This window comes from Camelus bactrianus, chromosome 2 (genome assembly GCF_048773025.1).
Source record: "Camelus bactrianus isolate YW-2024 breed Bactrian camel chromosome 2, ASM4877302v1, whole genome shotgun sequence".
Lineage (NCBI taxonomy): Eukaryota > Metazoa > Chordata > Mammalia > Artiodactyla > Camelidae > Camelus > Camelus bactrianus.
Genome location: NC_133540.1, coordinates 30512629 through 30529380, shown reverse-complemented (window position 1 = coordinate 30529380; position 16752 = coordinate 30512629). Strand labels below are relative to the sequence as shown.

General features: G+C 40.1%; 1 long non-coding RNA gene across 1 annotated transcript in view; it reads left to right on the top strand.

Moving 5' to 3' along the window:
• Positions 1-725: 725 nt before the first annotated feature.
• Positions 726-16752, top strand: part of LOC123619552 (uncharacterized) — a 155509-nt gene continuing 139482 nt past the window's right edge. The window contains exons 1-2 of the long non-coding RNA XR_012510534.1: positions 726-1098; positions 1648-1772. This is a non-coding gene — a long non-coding RNA (uncharacterized LOC123619552). The remainder of the gene's footprint in view (positions 1099-1647; positions 1773-16752) is intronic.

Sequence of the window (16752 nt, the reverse complement as noted above, 5' to 3'; positions counted from 1 at the left end):
CAAAAGGTACAAAGAACATCCGTTTTGTTTACTTGCTATGCTTGGCAACTGCCAGAGAAGGTATTTACCAAAGCCAGTCTAATTGGTGTGCTGATGACTTGTTTCTGGGGATTATTCGGTATTTACAATTTCTACAGTAGGTTTCAAAGAATTCTCATTGATGGTTTAAACAGGTATAAGTTCCCAACACATACAATCAGTTCTACCCGTGAATCTGTAAAAATTTTAGTTATATTTTTACGCCTAATAGATGATGACTGAACTGAAGAAGTGTTAGGATAAGTAGAAAACACCGTATTTTTCTGAATCTTAAGGCTTTAGGGTTTAAGGACATTATGAATTGTATGATGATCTTCAATTTCCATCTAGTCTGTCTCACAATTTGCAATGGAAACACTTGGATTCTTTCTGAAGATAATGCGTATAGACTTAGAAAATTCTGTTTATGCTTTAGTAAGGTTAGGGGAAAACCTATGTTCTATTTACACTACTCTGAGTAAGTGCGCCACTGTATCTGTGAGTTGGATGGGGTTTGTCTGGGGTTTTTCTGGGGTTTTGATTGTACATACAAAAACAGTAGCTAAGTAGGAGAGGAAGAACCAACTCGGTTAATGGCAGAGCAAAAAGAAACACCTCTGTTGTTGGGCTTTCTTAAAAGATTTGAGAACAGTCGAATCCTGGAAGCCCAAAGAGGCGGGCACGAGTGCGTATAGTAGCACTGTCCTCTGGTAAACGTGGCGCGAAAGATCCCAGCTCCCTCCCGTCCAATCAGATGGGAACGTCCTCCTCCCTCGGCGCGGAGGGCGGGGCGATGGGCGGGGCTGAAGCTTGCGCAGGTCTCCTCCGCGCGCCAAGGTGCGAGTGAGGGGAGGGCGCGAGGGGCGTTCTCCCAGCGCCGTGCTTCCCGCCTCACGGTGCAGTGCTCTGCCTGGTTTCCACGCCGAGGGACTCCCCAGAACTTGCTCGAGTGCCCTCAGAGGCGGAACCTTGCCCCCCAGCCGTCCGTGGTGCTCCGGCAGACTGGTAGGAAGTTCTCACAGGGAGCCCAGCCTGCCCCGTGACTTCCGTGTTCTTCTTCAGTCCAGCGGCAAAGAGCAGGTCCGGTCTTGCAGCTGATTTTCAGATATTTGAGTCAGTTCCCTCTCCACACGCTCCCTGCCCCACAAATACCCGATTTCTTCATGAAATCCAAATGCACTCTGAGGAGAGGGAAAACTAGGAAGTATTTTCAGAAAAATGTAAGGATACTTAAAACCAGTTTCCTCTTAGGACCACTCCCTGCGTGCCCGCCTCTCGCCCCCATCACCGTGGAGGGGAAGTTCAGGTCAGAGCCTGTGGGAAAGGTGACCCTGACGGCAGGACACCTGAAGCATGGTGGGGGATGGGTGGTGGCTCTTCTCTCCTCGCACTGAACTGCAGCCAGGGCTCCGGCCCCTCTCTGCACGGCTCCCTTTGCCTCCGCTCTCAGAAGTGAAATGCTGCACAGCCGCCAGGGCTGGTGCAGAGTTAAGACACTTTGAGCCAAGAAAATAAAGAGTCAGATGTCCCGGCAGCTTTCAGTGCGTCCTGATTCTCACCACCCCCAGAGCAACCATGAAAGTAGGAGGGACCAGATGAAGACATTTAAAAATTGGTTCTGCTCCACAGGGATCCGGAGCAGGCTGGGGCTCGGCTGCTTTGAGGTGGCTTCAGAGGCTCCTCTCTGGTGTCAGAACATGAAGGTGGCAGCTCCGCTCCCCTTTGAAACCTCTCTGACTCACCCTAACCTTGAGGTAGGAAGAATGAAACTTACTTTTCTTTCTTTCTTTGTTTTAAAAACACATTTAACATACAATCGAATGAAACCAAATTCCATGGAAGTCCAACGGAAGCATATATTCAGCATTGCCATGGCCAGCTTCTGGTCTTTAGCAGGGATCCGTGACTGAGGGAAGTGTGTGGGTGTTTGTGCCGGATCCCTGCCATTCACTGGGTCTCGGGTGAGATCTGCGTGAGCGAGTTAAGAATTCCATTTCTCTTCTACAGTCCAAGAGGGAAGGGAAGTGCACTTAACGCTGCAGTGTGAAAAAAACAAACGAAACGAAACAAAACAAAACCCCCTACAATGTAAAGGCCCACCCACACTTGGAAAACCGTGTACCAGCTGCTGGAGCGTGGATTAGATACACTTGGGGCCTTTCTCTGAGATGACATCAACAATCTGTTGCTTCACGGTCACTTGGGTCACGACCATTTTGCTGGGGCCTTACCTACTGAGCGCTTGCATGGCTGCTGGAAAATGTTCATAGAAAAGGACAAGTGGGACAGGAGATGTAGAGAAAAGCAGGCTTTAGCCACCTGCATATGACTTGGCAAAGTGTGAGCCTCTGTAATCACCTTGTAGAGATCTGAGACCTTCCAGGGTCTTTAGGAATTCATTAAGAGCATCAGGGTCTGTCACGAGCTAAGTGTTGAGTAGATAAGGTTGAAAGAGCAGTAGATGAAACTTCCTTTCTCATTACATCACACAAACGTCTGTGTTCCCGGCCAGATATGTGAGGGGAAAAAAATAAAAGAGGAAACTCTAAATAATGATTGATAAAATGCCAAGCAACTTCAGAACTTGGTTGACCTTTGCTCTCTTGAATTGTATCCTCATGCCTATGTAACATGAACCTCCAAAGTAATGTAACTTAAAAAAAAAGAAAAAACAAACAAAACCCACAATACCCTCACAACATACCAAAAAAAGGCAAATCTGCGTTATGTCCTTTGGAGCAGTCATTCAAGAATGCTAGCACTCAACCCAATAAGTCTGAAATTATTCAAAACTATTTTTATATTGTCTCGCTGCAAGTATTAACAGTTCCACATACATTACCTCGAACGTCTTCGTGTGACCTTACAGTCTGGCACATACATCTTGTCTAGCATCCTTGTTTGATGGAGAAATTTGATTCTGGAAAGTTTAATTGACTTGTCCAAAGTCACAGAAAGCTGAGACCAGAACCAAGATCTGTTTTCCAGGACAGCATTTTTGCCACAACATCTTTCTGCCTTTTTCCTTTGTGGGTGAACTTCATTTTTGGGGGAAAAAAAAGAAAAGGCATAAGTGAGTCTAAGTCAAATCTAGTGAATAAGATGGATGATCAACTCATGCAATGTGGCAAACTTTCGTTGGGCACTGACTATATACAAGGCATCTTGACAAGGGCTCAAAGAATACAAGAGATTTTAAGGCATAGAGTGTGACCTTAAATTAACTGTAATAGGAAGATCAAAAAAATGAGCTGTGATTATAGTATAATTGAGAGTAGTTTCTGTGAGTTCCTAATTTTGTATTATATCCCTTCAGTCAATAGGTTTAGATTCATGAAATCAACAGAGAAAGCACCTACTTTAGTTAAGTACCTATTTGTTGTGCCTTCCTCTCAAATTCACAATGACTAGGTAGGGATGAAAAAAAATTGTTAGCTTCTGAAAAGCATTGTGAGTCTTTAAAATGAAAATGGGACCCTAACATTGTAGGTAAGGGTGCAATGACTATTTGCTGTAAAAAACTGCTAGCATTTTCAGAATATTTGTGTACTGCCAAATTGCTATGTGGATACTTTTGGGGAAATGAAATCAACACATCCAATCTGTGGTGACAGACCTCTAATCAATCCTGTGCTATTCTAGAGTCTTTCAAATATTCTAGAGTCTTTCAAAGCAGAACTTAATTTTGCTGTTTTTTAAAATGCTGAAATAAAGATAATAAATACCTTGTTAATCTCTGTTTCAGTCAACTTATATTATGATGATATAACTAGCCTGGAAACACACACTCATTGTCTATAGCTTTTCCTGTTATTTTTAGTAATAAAATAAATATATTTTAATAAGAATATCTTACTGTTGACCTATCATCAATAGAGTTTGGAGTTAGTTTTCTAGTAATAATGTTCACTTGGGAGATTAACACTTGTTGAACATATATTCGATGCCTGGTGCATTTATAAACTATGAGTTGCTTCATTTATACATATAATCTTCATAATAACTTCCTGAGGTAAGCGTTACTAACTTAGTAAGGAAACTGAGGTTCAGAGAGGCTAAGTAAGTTACCTGAATTAATGAAATGAGAAAGGAGTTGTGCTGAGATTTGAACCCAGATCTGTGGGTTGCTAAACTGTGTTCTTTTCACTGCATTAGCTGTACATGCTCCTTTAAATTAGAGTGCTCTGTGACCTTTCCCCATATAATCAAGGACAAACATTACGAGATGCTTGACGACTGGGGAGAAGAGAGTTGGGAATAAATGGTTGAGAAAGAAATAGTAATTAGTTAGGTGATCTCTGAACTTCCAAGTCCAGCCCTTGCCCTACCACACTTACCTGAAAGAACTCTGGTGGATATATACGTATGGAAGATCAGGTCCGGCAAACAGGAGCATTTGATTAATGCCTGTGCTTTTTGTGCATGTCAGTCTGGTGTATTTTCTTGGGATCTAACCTGGACCTTGTGGAGAACCTCTAAACTCCCACTCAGGCCAGATGTTGCCCACGTTGCATCCTTTTCCTCTGCCTCTCTCTTGTTCCCACTTGGCTTCTAAGGAGACGGGAGCAGAGAGGAAGTCACTTGTTCTGCAGTGAGGACAGGGCCTGATTCTGCTCTTCCTGTGGGGAGGAAGCAAATCCAAAGAGAGAAGTGTTTGTGTTCTTTCTGAAAGTGCATGTCCTGGAGCCCCATGTTCCCCCAACCTTACCTTCTGGCACACTCAAATTTTAACTCCCCTATTCAACCTTGCGAAAATTATTAGCCTGGGGACCAATAAGTGTTCTTGTCTCTTGAAACAACCATGGTGGATGAATTAAGGATAATGGAAATGGAGAAAGCTTAGTACAGAGGCAGGTAAGGAAGCTGTCAGTTTCTCTTAGCTTTTGGGGAACAGGGTGCATTGATTTCATGGATACCCAAGTCATGTACCTATCTGTTTTTTTTTTTTTTAACCATTCACTTAGTATTTATTCACAATTCACATCCATCATTATCGCCTATACCATGGCTCACTGTTCCTTTTTAATTGAGGTATAGTTGATTTACAATGTTGTGTTAGTTTCTGGTGTAAAACATAGTGATTTGTCATATATATACACATACATACACATGTTCTTTTTCATTATAAGTTCTTACAAACCATTGACTATAGTTCCCTGTGCTATACAGTAGAATCTTATTGTTTATCTATTTTGTATATAATACTGTGCATAATAGTTAATCCTTAATTCCTAATTTATCCCTCTCCCCTACCCTTTTCCCCTTTGATAACCATAAGTTTTTTTTTCTATGTCTGTGAGTCTGTTTCTGTTTTATAAAAAGGTTCATTTGTGCCATTTTTTAAAATCCCACATGTAAGTGATATCATGTGATATTTGTCTTTCTCTGTCTGACTTACTTCACTTAGTGTGAGAATCTCTAGGTCTGTCCGTGTTGGTGATGCTACCTTTACTTATCCAGTGCGCTCATCTGAGTTAACTAGCTTAGATCTACTTTAACATTCGGTGAAAACATTTTAGCAGCGACAAGGATAAAAGAAATGTACAAGAGTCACATCTGACCACATCTTTTATGCACTGTAGTTGAAATGACTTGACATGCAATTTGAGATTGAATATCTTCAGAGAAGTCACTCTCAAAACACCTGAAACAAATATGTTCTAAGTATGTGATTAATAGATACAACAATTATGACAGTTCCAACTCTTTCTTTCCCAAAACCTATCACTAAGGCTATACCAATCTTCTAAACACGTATATCAAAACTAACTGGTTAACCCATAAGGATCCTTTCCGATTTATATTGTATAAACAGGGCTTTCTATGCATGTGGTTCTATGAAACCAGGCTGCCATCTTTTCCGTGTATTGTCTTAGTCAGGATTTGTCTTGCAAAATCTAAGTGTGGCAGATACCATTAGATGATTATCCAAAAGCTAAAACCTTTATCTGGCCAACAAAATCCGAAGTTTGTTTAGGTAGGCCATGGACCGTCTTCAGGAAGTGAATGTGATCAGACTGTTTGTGACAATCTTTTCTGCTTTGTCAGATCCTTGCTGTCCCAGACTTCCTTGTGTAAGGGATGACATATGACCAGTTCTGGCTAATGAGGCATAAGAGGAATTCTGAGGGGCTTTTTCCCCCTTCTCCAAATAAAAAATTGTAGCCATCTTCCACCTGCTGCCGTCTTCCTTCCTACTTGTCATACTGAAAGGAGGGTGTGATTCCTCGAAGTATACTAGTTGTCTTGAATTCATAGGGTAATGTAGCTGAGGATAAAGATCTACACACTGTGGAGGGCAGAGAAGAAGGATGGCTGAGCTGCTGCACTCAACACTGAACCACAACCTTCTAGAATAAGAGATGGTCCCTGTTAGTGAGATCGGGGGTAGACACAATGCTGAAACCCTTCCGTACGTCCTACAGGGGAAGCTGCAGGGACCGAGAGAGCACGAGTGCAGGATACCCATCTCAGAATTCCAAAAGATGCTGTAGGCAGATCGGGAGTTATCCAGACCAAGGTGGGTAGAAAAAAATCCTGTAAGGAAAGGAATCCAAGCAAAGAGACCAGCACTTGAAAAGGCAGGGCCATATCAGAGAACATGACCTGATGTGGAATGTCTGGTAGGTAGTTTAGGGAAGATGGAGCAACAAATGCCAAACGGTCCAGTGGTGAGAGATGAGGTTAGAGATGGAATAGCGTCCTGATCCTCAAAGGACCTTTATGCTAGACTGAGGGTTTGGCACTTTATTCTGATAATCAGAGTGCTATTGAACGATCTTATATATTATATGACTACATAGCATACATTATATGCTATAGAAGTTCCAGAGCTTGGAGACAGAGAGATGTTGGAATGAGGGAGAACGTGAAGACTATAATGGCTTTTCAATCTTCTAATAAAATGTGCAGACTTCATTGACTACCTCTTATTTAGGGCTAATGGTGTCTTAGGAAAAGGTCCTGCTGGTATCAATGGGAAGTTTCATACATAAAGATCAGGGGATCATGTCTTTGCTCCTGAAACCCATGAGATGGATTCTTAAGCTACAGCATCCATACAAACCGAGAGTGGGGCCTTTTCTGAGAAACAGCAGCTTCCCTCTAAATCCAGGCAAGTTTTATAGTGCGTGACAGGCATCTAACAAGAGGCTCTTCTAGTTCCCTTTGGGTGCTGACTTTGTGTTCTCAAGTGCCATTGATAAGCGGGAAGGCCTTCTGATAACAGTAAGGTCGGCTGCTGCATTCCTGAGCCATGGCTGGTGTCTCCCTATCCACTGCCAAGCTGTAGAAAGAGAGTCAGATTGGTCAAATCTGAAGGCTTACCTATTGGGGTTGGCTGGTTTTGGGAGTGAGGAGTTGTGTGTGTGTGTGTGTGTGTGTGTGTGTCAGGAAGGAAGAGAGAAAGAGAGAAAAGAGAGAGGTCAGGGACCAGCCAGAGCAGAGACACAGATCCTGTCCATAGGTAGGTGTGTGGCACTGCAGTGCCTTTTCTCCTACCCTCCAGGAAATACCATTTGACCAGCTGCTCACCCTACATCGGAAGTGCAGCCTGCCAGAAGCCTGCCTTTGCCTTCTGGCCCTTTGCCTTCGCATCTGAAAGAGTAGTGGCCCAGGGGTCACTACACATCTCGGCAATCCAAGCTCTTTGCCCCCGACTCCACCCTCCTCCCTCCACTTCTCTAAAACCAAACCACTTGTAGTTCCAGGAACACAGGTCTGCTTTGCACTTGCTGTTCACTTTCCCTGGAGTCTCCTTCCTTTCTTGTATGCTTAGAAGAATCCTATCTATCCTTCAAACCAGCTCATGAGTCACTTTTTCCAGGAAGAAGATTCTCTCTTCTCCCAGAACCACATGTAAATGTTCACCATGCCTCCTCTAGGTTCCTCTTCTCCCTGAAACAGCTTCCCTTAACCCACTGGATTCATGTATGTATATATATAAAATTTTAATATATGCATATATAATATGTAATAATTTTTATATGTGTATATAAATATATAATAACGTTTCAATTGTGGTAAAGAACAAATAAAATTTACATCTTAACCTTTTTAACTGTACAGTTTAGTAGTGTTAAGTACTTTCACATTGTTGGACAACAAATCTCCAGGAATTTTCATCTTGCAAATCTGAAACTGCACCCATGAAACAACTCCACATTTTCCCCTTCTCCTAGACCCTGGCCATCACCATTCTGCTTTTTGTTACTATGAATTTGATATGTCATATAATTGGAATCACACAGTATTTGTGTTTCTGTGATTGCCTTACTTTACTGAGCTTAATGTCCTCAAGGCTCATCCATTGTATAACATGTGACAGGATTTCCTTTGTTTAAGGAGGAATAATATCCGTGTGTGTGTGTGTGTGTGTGTGTGTGTGTGTGTGTGTGTGTATTTCACATTTTGTTCATCCATTCAGTCATCAGTAGCCATTGGGTTGCTTTCACCTCTTGGCTATTTTGAATAAAGCTGTAGTGAACATGAGTGAACAGATATCTCTCTGGGACTTTGCATTCAGTTCTTTTGGATACATACCTGGAAGTGGATTGCTTGATGATACGGTAATACCATTTTTGATTGTTTGAGGAAACATCATAGTGGTTTTCATAGAGGCTGCACAATTTTTCATTCCCACCAACCGTACACAATGGCTTCAATTCTCCACATCCTCACTGACATTGTTATTTTCTTTTTTTTTTTTTTTCAATTGTAGCCATCCTGATGAGTGTGAGTGGTATCACCTTTGTGGTTTAGATTTGCATTTCTCTGATAGTTATGTTGAATATTTTTTAATAGCTTGTTGTCCATTTTTATATCATCTTCAGAGCAACGTCTATTCAAGTCCTTTGCCCATTTTTGTATTGAGTTGTTTCTTTTTTGTTGTTGTCGTGATATAGAAGTTATTTATATATTCTGGATATTAACTCATCATCAGATATACTTTGCAAATATTTCCTCCCATTCCACAGATTACCTCTTCTCTCTATTGATTGTGTCCTTTGATGCACAAGAGTTTTAATTTTGATGTAGTTTCATTTATCCATTTTTGGTTTTATTGTCTTTGCTTAAGGTTTTGTTAAAATGAATACCTTCTTTGCATAAATGTTATTTCTGAGCATTTAGTAGGTAATTTGCTCTAGCCTCTGTTCATCAACCCAATGGCATATGTTTGTAGCTACAATATTCTTATGTATTTGCTCGTAACCATAGATGCTGGCCTTATTCTTAGGGTTGGGTTAAAGGCAGCAATGAGTCTAATCAACAGTTTTGGCCATGAGTGTGTTTTCATCTGGAGCTATTCATTTTTTTGAATTATCATACCCAGTCCCTGCTTTATTATATATGAGACTTAGCATAAATAATATGAGCCTATATATAACACATATGCCTAAGCTATGTATATGTGTGTTTGTATATTTATACATATATATACACATACATATGTATCTGTGTACATTACACAATATATAAATAAATAAACTGGTCTTTCGTGACTGACTTTATAGGACTGATGGGCTGACATTCCTTCCTTCAGGAGATTATAAGATTATCAGTTGGTTTTGTCTTCTTGAGCTAAAGCAGTAAGGATGAGCTTGACACATACAGAGACAATAGATGGAGCTGGTGTAAGGTCTCTCTTCTTGTTCTGAAAGATGGGCCTGGGGTCACTTTGAGAAGGAAAAGGGCTAACAGCAGGCAGCAGTTTTTAGGAGGGACTGTGAGAGGACGGTCCTGCTTCAGTCCCCACGGACAGCTGAGTAGGGGACACCTGCCAGGGGCTCTGATGCGCCAAAGACTGTGGCTCTGAAAACTTCATGCCCTTGGCATGGATTTTGCTGTTTCCATAGAGGGTATCAGGAACAGGCAGTGTCAAGGTGCCTGGAGGAGGATGTGGGGACACAGGAGTTGAGCAGACATATTTCTAAGCACTTGGGAGAAACTATCATGAGCTGAAAATTACTGGGTGGTAAGTTGAGGGAGTCCTACAGTTATGAAGATGGGGCAAAGAGCAGGTATAGTTTGGATAGTAATATTACTATAGGAAGGGTGCCTGGACGTATTCAGTTCACAGGGTTAGCTACCAAACAGTGGTTAGCATATAGAAACTTGATATTAAAATAATTACTACCAGGAAATGCCCAAGTAGGAAAACAAAACCAAAACACAAACCAAAGAACCCCACTGGACTCCTTTGACACAAGGAGAAACTCTTGCGGAGTAGCAAGTGAGTCCCTAGACCTGGCTGGTGTTGGCTTACTGCAAGTTTAAGGGGTTGGTTTGAAGATCGTCACTTAATTCTCCTGATAGGTAATTGACAACCAGTATTAGCAAGAAAGTCTTGCCATAGTAGATTTCAGTTGCATGGAAACAGTGACCACCATTATTTAAAAATAGTGATGGTTTGTTGTGGTTTGGAGTATAAGCCAATCCTAGATGACTCTAATTGTTACCCTAAAATGTGTCTCATCCTTTCAGGTGGTCACGGGGCAAAGTTATCTTGAATTTGTTTTCTTCCAAGACCTTATAAACTAGATGCTGGGATTGGATGGTGGGCACTTATACTCTGGGCCAAGGAGTTTGAGAAAAGGAGTCTTAGTGAGAGACACAGGGCCAAAAGGAAGGAAAAAAGCCCAAACCGGACCTGCAATATATTTAATAAATTATTTCCAATTATTTTTAAATCCTCCTCGAATTAAAAGTGTGGTCGATGGGTTGAGCTTTAGGGAAATGAAGCAGTCTTCAGATTATAGCTTTAGGAAGCTTCAAATTTTGCAGTGAAAATTTTAGACACTTTCAATAAAACTGATTGAGTTATCCCTAAGCTGAAGGTAACAACTTGTATAATTTTCTGATCAAATGGATTATTACCAACATCTTTGTTTTGATAAAATATTTCATTCATGGCTCCCGAAGACTTTTCCCCTTCTAGGCTGAAATATTTTGAAATAAAGACCTTTGTCTCATCCTTATATAGTTTCTATTGCTTTTCACATAGTAGGAACTGGAGGTATGTGTCTGCCCCATCTTTGTAAGTCTCACATTATTTGCATATGGTAGGAACCCAGTAACTAACTGAATGGTGGAGAAAGTGGCAAAGCTTACCTCATAGATGAAATTCTGTGGTAGTTTTTTTCTCCAGTGTTGGATATCTAGATACCTTGAAAATAACATTTATTGAGTTTTATCAGTGGAAATACCAGTATACAGTTAACAAACTTGGGTATCACTGAGGTTTGGTTAATTAATGGATCATATAAGTAATTGCTTTGAAAATCAAGAATACTTTTTCTGTCACTTTACTGAAATAACATAAAGCAGCCTCCATTAGATTTTTTTTTTCATTCCAGGGATATAAAGAGACTAAAATGAGGGAGACGCAGCAGTAAGTATGCAGCACATCCTTTATTACTTAACCAAGGGAAGTTGGATACTACTCTGAAAAAAAAAAAAAAGCATCAAAAGTGTAAAAAAAAGTGTACATCGACGTTGTTTTATGGCCCTTGGCTGGTTATCTCAGCTCTCCTGCACATGGTGCATTGCCGAGAATATGTGTTTCCAGATTTTTATTTCACTCTCAAGATAGTCCTGGAAACAAGTTAATCATTTTTTCTGGAAGAAATTGAAATTAATATTACTCTTGAGGACGAGGAGAAAGCAGATGAAAGCCAGAAAGTATAATATGCTTCTTATGGCTGGGAATCCAATACCAAACCAATCGTGTTTTGGCATCAGAAATTAAACCTATTGTTCCTATTTGTAATAGTATTTTCTCTCCTATACTGCCTCTGTGCCTTGAATAAATGAGGGCGCTCACAGCTGAACTGATTGCTATGGTTACAGGCAATCTGTGTTACATCTCCTGGAAGTAAAAAAAGAGGGTAGTTTAAGGTAAACATTATCCTTTTTTCACAGAGAACAATTCTCTCACAACTGCACCCCTGACTCAGGCTTCTATGGAAAACATAGGAGGGACGTATTAAGGTCCAGGTTCTAGTCCACTCTGCTGCCCCACTCACCAGTGCACACCCCTGACGCCTGCTGCTTTTTTCACCAGAGGACCGGCTAAATTGGTTTCCGGAGTTTTGGGGTTAGAAGCTGGTTTAGAGTTGCAGGTACAAAGAAATCTGTGAGACTTGTAAAGTTATATTTATTATTATAACATATTTGGTAAGCACTGGTATTGTCATTGGTACCAGACAACTGAGCCCTATGACTTCCGATGTTGCAACAGCTCATTCCAACAACACTGATACTGACAGCCCCCATGCCTTTCCTTGGCCACGCCTCTCCCCTCAGGGCTTAATGGGGCATTTGGGTCTTCAGGCTTTGTTGGGTGAAGAGCTGGTCTTACATTCAGTCTTATTTAGTTGGGTTCATCTCGCTAGCATGTATTGAGAGCCTGCTGTATGCCAGCTGCTCTCCTAGGTTCTGGAAATACAAAGATGAATCAGTCTCTTCCCTCTTGGGGAATTGAGTCGGATGATTATTATCGTTCCAAGAATGAAAGAGTTCTGGCCATCGTTAAAAAATCCACAAATGATAAATGCTGCAGAGGGTGTGGAGAAAAGGGAACCCTCCTACACTGGGGGTGGGAATTTAGTTTGGTGCAGCCATTGTGGAAAACAGTACGGAGATTCCTTAAAAAACTAAAAATCAACTTACCCTATGATCCAGTAATCCCACTCCTGGGCATAAATCTAGAGAAAAATATAATTAAAAAAGATACATGGGCCCCAATGTTCATAGCAGCTCTGTTTACAATAGCCAAGACATGGAAGCAACCTAAATGTCCATCAACAGATGACTGGATAAAGAAGTTGTGGTATGTGTGTATACACACACACACACACACACACACACACACACACAATGGAATACTATACAACCATAAAAAGAATAAAATAATGCCATTTGCAGCAACATGTTTGGACCTGGAGATCACCATACTAAGTGAAATGAGCCAGAAAGAGAAAGAAAAATACCATATGATATCACTTATATGTGAAATCTAAAGAAAACAAAACCCAAACAAAGCAGACTCAAATGAACTTATTTACAAAACAGAGACAGACTCATAGACATAGAAAATAAACTTTTGGTTGCCAGGGAGAAAAGGCGATGGGGAGGGATAAATCGGAAACTTGGGATTTATAAATACTAAAATAGATAAACAAGGTCCTACTATATGGCACAGGGAACTATATTCAGTACCCTGTAATGGTCTATAATGAAAACAAACATAAAAAGGAATATATATGTGTAAATGAATCACTATGCTGTACACTAGAAATTAACATATTGTAAATTGACTGTATTTCAATAGAAGAGGGAAAAAAATAAAAAAAGAGTAAGCTATCAGAGAAGACTTCTTTAGACTTTTTATTCAGGTTTTCCGAAGAGCGTGACCATGGCTGAGAGCAGCTTTCTTTGTTTGTAAAGAGAAAGGTTGCTGGTGGGAGAGACTATGGTCAACTCTAGATGTTTCAGTGATCTTAGAGGCTGGAGCTAGAATCCTATTTCTCACTCTATACATTTTTCTATATATTTTAAACCATATCTCATGCTTCCTTGTGTCTTAGCCTTTAGTTCATTTTCCCTCCAGATTCTCTTTTTGTCCTCCTGACTATATTTATAAATGATTTTTTAACCCCCTTTCTCTCTCTCTCTCTCTTATTTTAAGATAATTCCCTTGGTAATTGCAGCTCTGTTGAAATTGGAATTGAAATCAGGAAGTTAATGTTGTAATTCATAACTAATGAGTTCATACTTTTCTTTGCAAAAGACAGATATTAATGGCATGCACTAAGCTGACTGGTTCACTCTCTGGAAGGAAGAGGTTTTATTTCTTGGTTACAAATCCAGCTTTTGGGCAAGGGTTGCTGTTTTGTACAAAACATATTTTAAGTCTGATTTTGTTGTGGTGCAGGAAGCAATCCAAGGAAAGCTCAGGGTTTTAGGTAAACTGGTCAGTACCAGATCTCAGTGGAGATGTATTCATTCTCTTTCTGTTGTTTTAGAGAGGTTTGGTCAGACCTCCAGCAGAATGTCAATCTCCAGACTTGAATATGGGCAAAAAATCTCGTTGTCCTGACAGCACAGGAAGAGAAACTGTTGAGACCTGGATTCCTATTCCAACAATTCAGCTTCCATTTCAGAAGTCAGAGTTTTTTAAAGAGCAAACTAGGAGAATTTTAATGCTGATGTAAGAATTTTCAGCAGGTTCAATATTCATGCCAGTTGCTTTCATTTGCCAAAGTCGGATAGTTTTTATTTTGTCCAAAATAACACACAGTTCAGTATCTAGGCTGCTCGGATAGGATTGCCCCTTTGATTTCAGAAGCATCCTTCTGTCTCTTCAATTCATCCTGATATTATTTAGGTTACTTTACTTTCTGGAAGGATGTGAAAAGAGAAAGTGCAGCATAAAATTAACCTGCTTTTTTTTTTTTCTTTTTGGCATTTTAGGCCATAGTGACTGCACTTCTGTGTTACTTGCAACAATAATACACCTACTAACTTAGAAATGGACGTGAGCCAGTGTATGAAGGAGGTGCCCCCATTCATGGAATGGAGAAATTCTATGAATAGTGAGAGTTTGGGCTGAATTATTACAAGTACTTTTGTTTTTGCAAAACTACTTTTTATTGCAATATTTAGAGTCCTGATATTTTACTATGTCAATCTCTTTGCTTATTGAGAATAATTACTATGAAAGTGTTAATTGACTTCAGAAAGAGGAATATTGAGAAGCCTATTAATCTCTCAGCATGTAGTTGTGCTTTAGAGACCCACCTTCACACACACACACACACACACACACACACACACACACACACACACACACACGGTAATGTCAAGCCTCTTAGAAAACAACCTCGTATGAAATTTACCCCTGGAAAGCCGCATGAACAGAAAGTAATGCGCAGAGACTCACTTCCAAGGGAGCTTTGTAGAGATGTTCAATCTCCTTGGAAAACATTTTCCGGGAGGTTTATGGAAATAGATGAAGATCAGGCATGATGACTTGCTAGATACTGAAGCCACCATGAAGTGACATTTAATGTAAAATGAATAATCACATAGCATATAACAGGCACCAAACATCAACACAAGAGTAATCTGTGTTAAGAGCTCTGAGTTATATATTTCCAAAATGGGCTCTGGACCTGTGTCCGAGCTGGATTTTAAAATGAGAACAGAAATAGTGCATCTCTTCTTCCTTCTTTCACCACTCAGGCCCAGAGGACTCAGATGCCTTCTCTGAATACGGAAATCTCTCCAACACTCTAACAAACAAATTGAGGGAGATTATGGGTTTGGTGTGCTGGCTGGTCAACCAGCTGCATCCTCTACAGGTTCTGTTAAATATTTTGTTTTTCTCCAGAGATTTTATTTCTGACTCTCAATTTGTAATGTGGACATTGGCAAGGTATCCCAAGATTCAGAGTAGGAAGCTGAAATAGTCCCAAACAGGCAAATATGAAAGGAAGTCTGACCTGCTCTGTTTGTTGGTTGGAAAGGGGGTTGTTTCGTGTTTTCCACCAAACATTTCTCCACCCTCACTCCTCGCTTTCCACATCCTCAGAGTAGCTGTGAAGCTTTCTCCTCATAAATTCAATTTTTTTGGTCTTAAAAATTGATAAAATGTCCATGCAAACTAGGGTTTTTCTTCCTTGTTCTATGTATTTACTGTTTCTTTATTCTTTGCTTTTTGGTGTCACTTGCCTCTGTAATCATTTGTAAAACCGGAATCCCAATTAATTTTAATGGTGTCATTTTGACAAAAAGACAGAGCCCTACTTTTCAGGTTGCTATTCTCAAGAGCTAGGTCTTCAAGGAACTACATTCATGAAAGAAACATGGTGCCGTTAAATGATACTTCCACTCTAGTCAATAGGCAAACATTCTAGAATTGAAACCGTTAGATGTCTGACAAAGTGGTAAACTTCCAGGCCTCCATCACCTCATTCCGACAAATGAGCATGTTGTGCTAGATGTTTCCCCATTTTTTAAAAACTCTTAATATTTTATGGTTTGGGAACTTATAATCCACGGGTGTTGATTATAGTAATTAAAATTCTCCATCCCTGACCAAAGTACTAACTTTATATTCAGCTAAACTAGAGCCTTCAAGAATTCCACATTTAATAATTCGAATTGAAAAGGTCATTTACTCCCAACTAAAAGGAAGACAGTTCTAGAAGGGCTATGGTGCATAGCATTTGGAATTTGTGGACATCTGGAATGAATCCTCTCCACCTTTTCATTGCTCTTCTTCCCTTCCCAGGAATTCCAAAGCCAGCATGCTCTTGAACTTCATAGTTCTGGATTGTAAATGTATAAGGAATGGAATTAGAGTATGTATTTGTAAATCCCCTCATGGTCACAAGACCCTTGAAGTAGTGTTCATAACAAAAAAAACCCCCTCTATGTTAGAAAATAATATTTTAATTGAGTACTGTAGAGTTTTTTTTTTTTTAGAAAAATAGTGTAAATAGGGGAATTTTACTAAAAGGATTCTCAAAGGATGATAGTAAGAGAAACTTTCTGTTTTCTAGAATAAAATACCTTGAGTGATTACAATACTTGGGAAAAAGTCTGATTTAGTTAAAAGTTCACAGTCCTATTCAAAAAGTGTTGATTTAGGACTACCATGTTCCAGGCACTCTGGCAGTTGCTTTATTTTTCATACAGTTTAATGCCCGCAGTGATACTGTAAAAAAATAC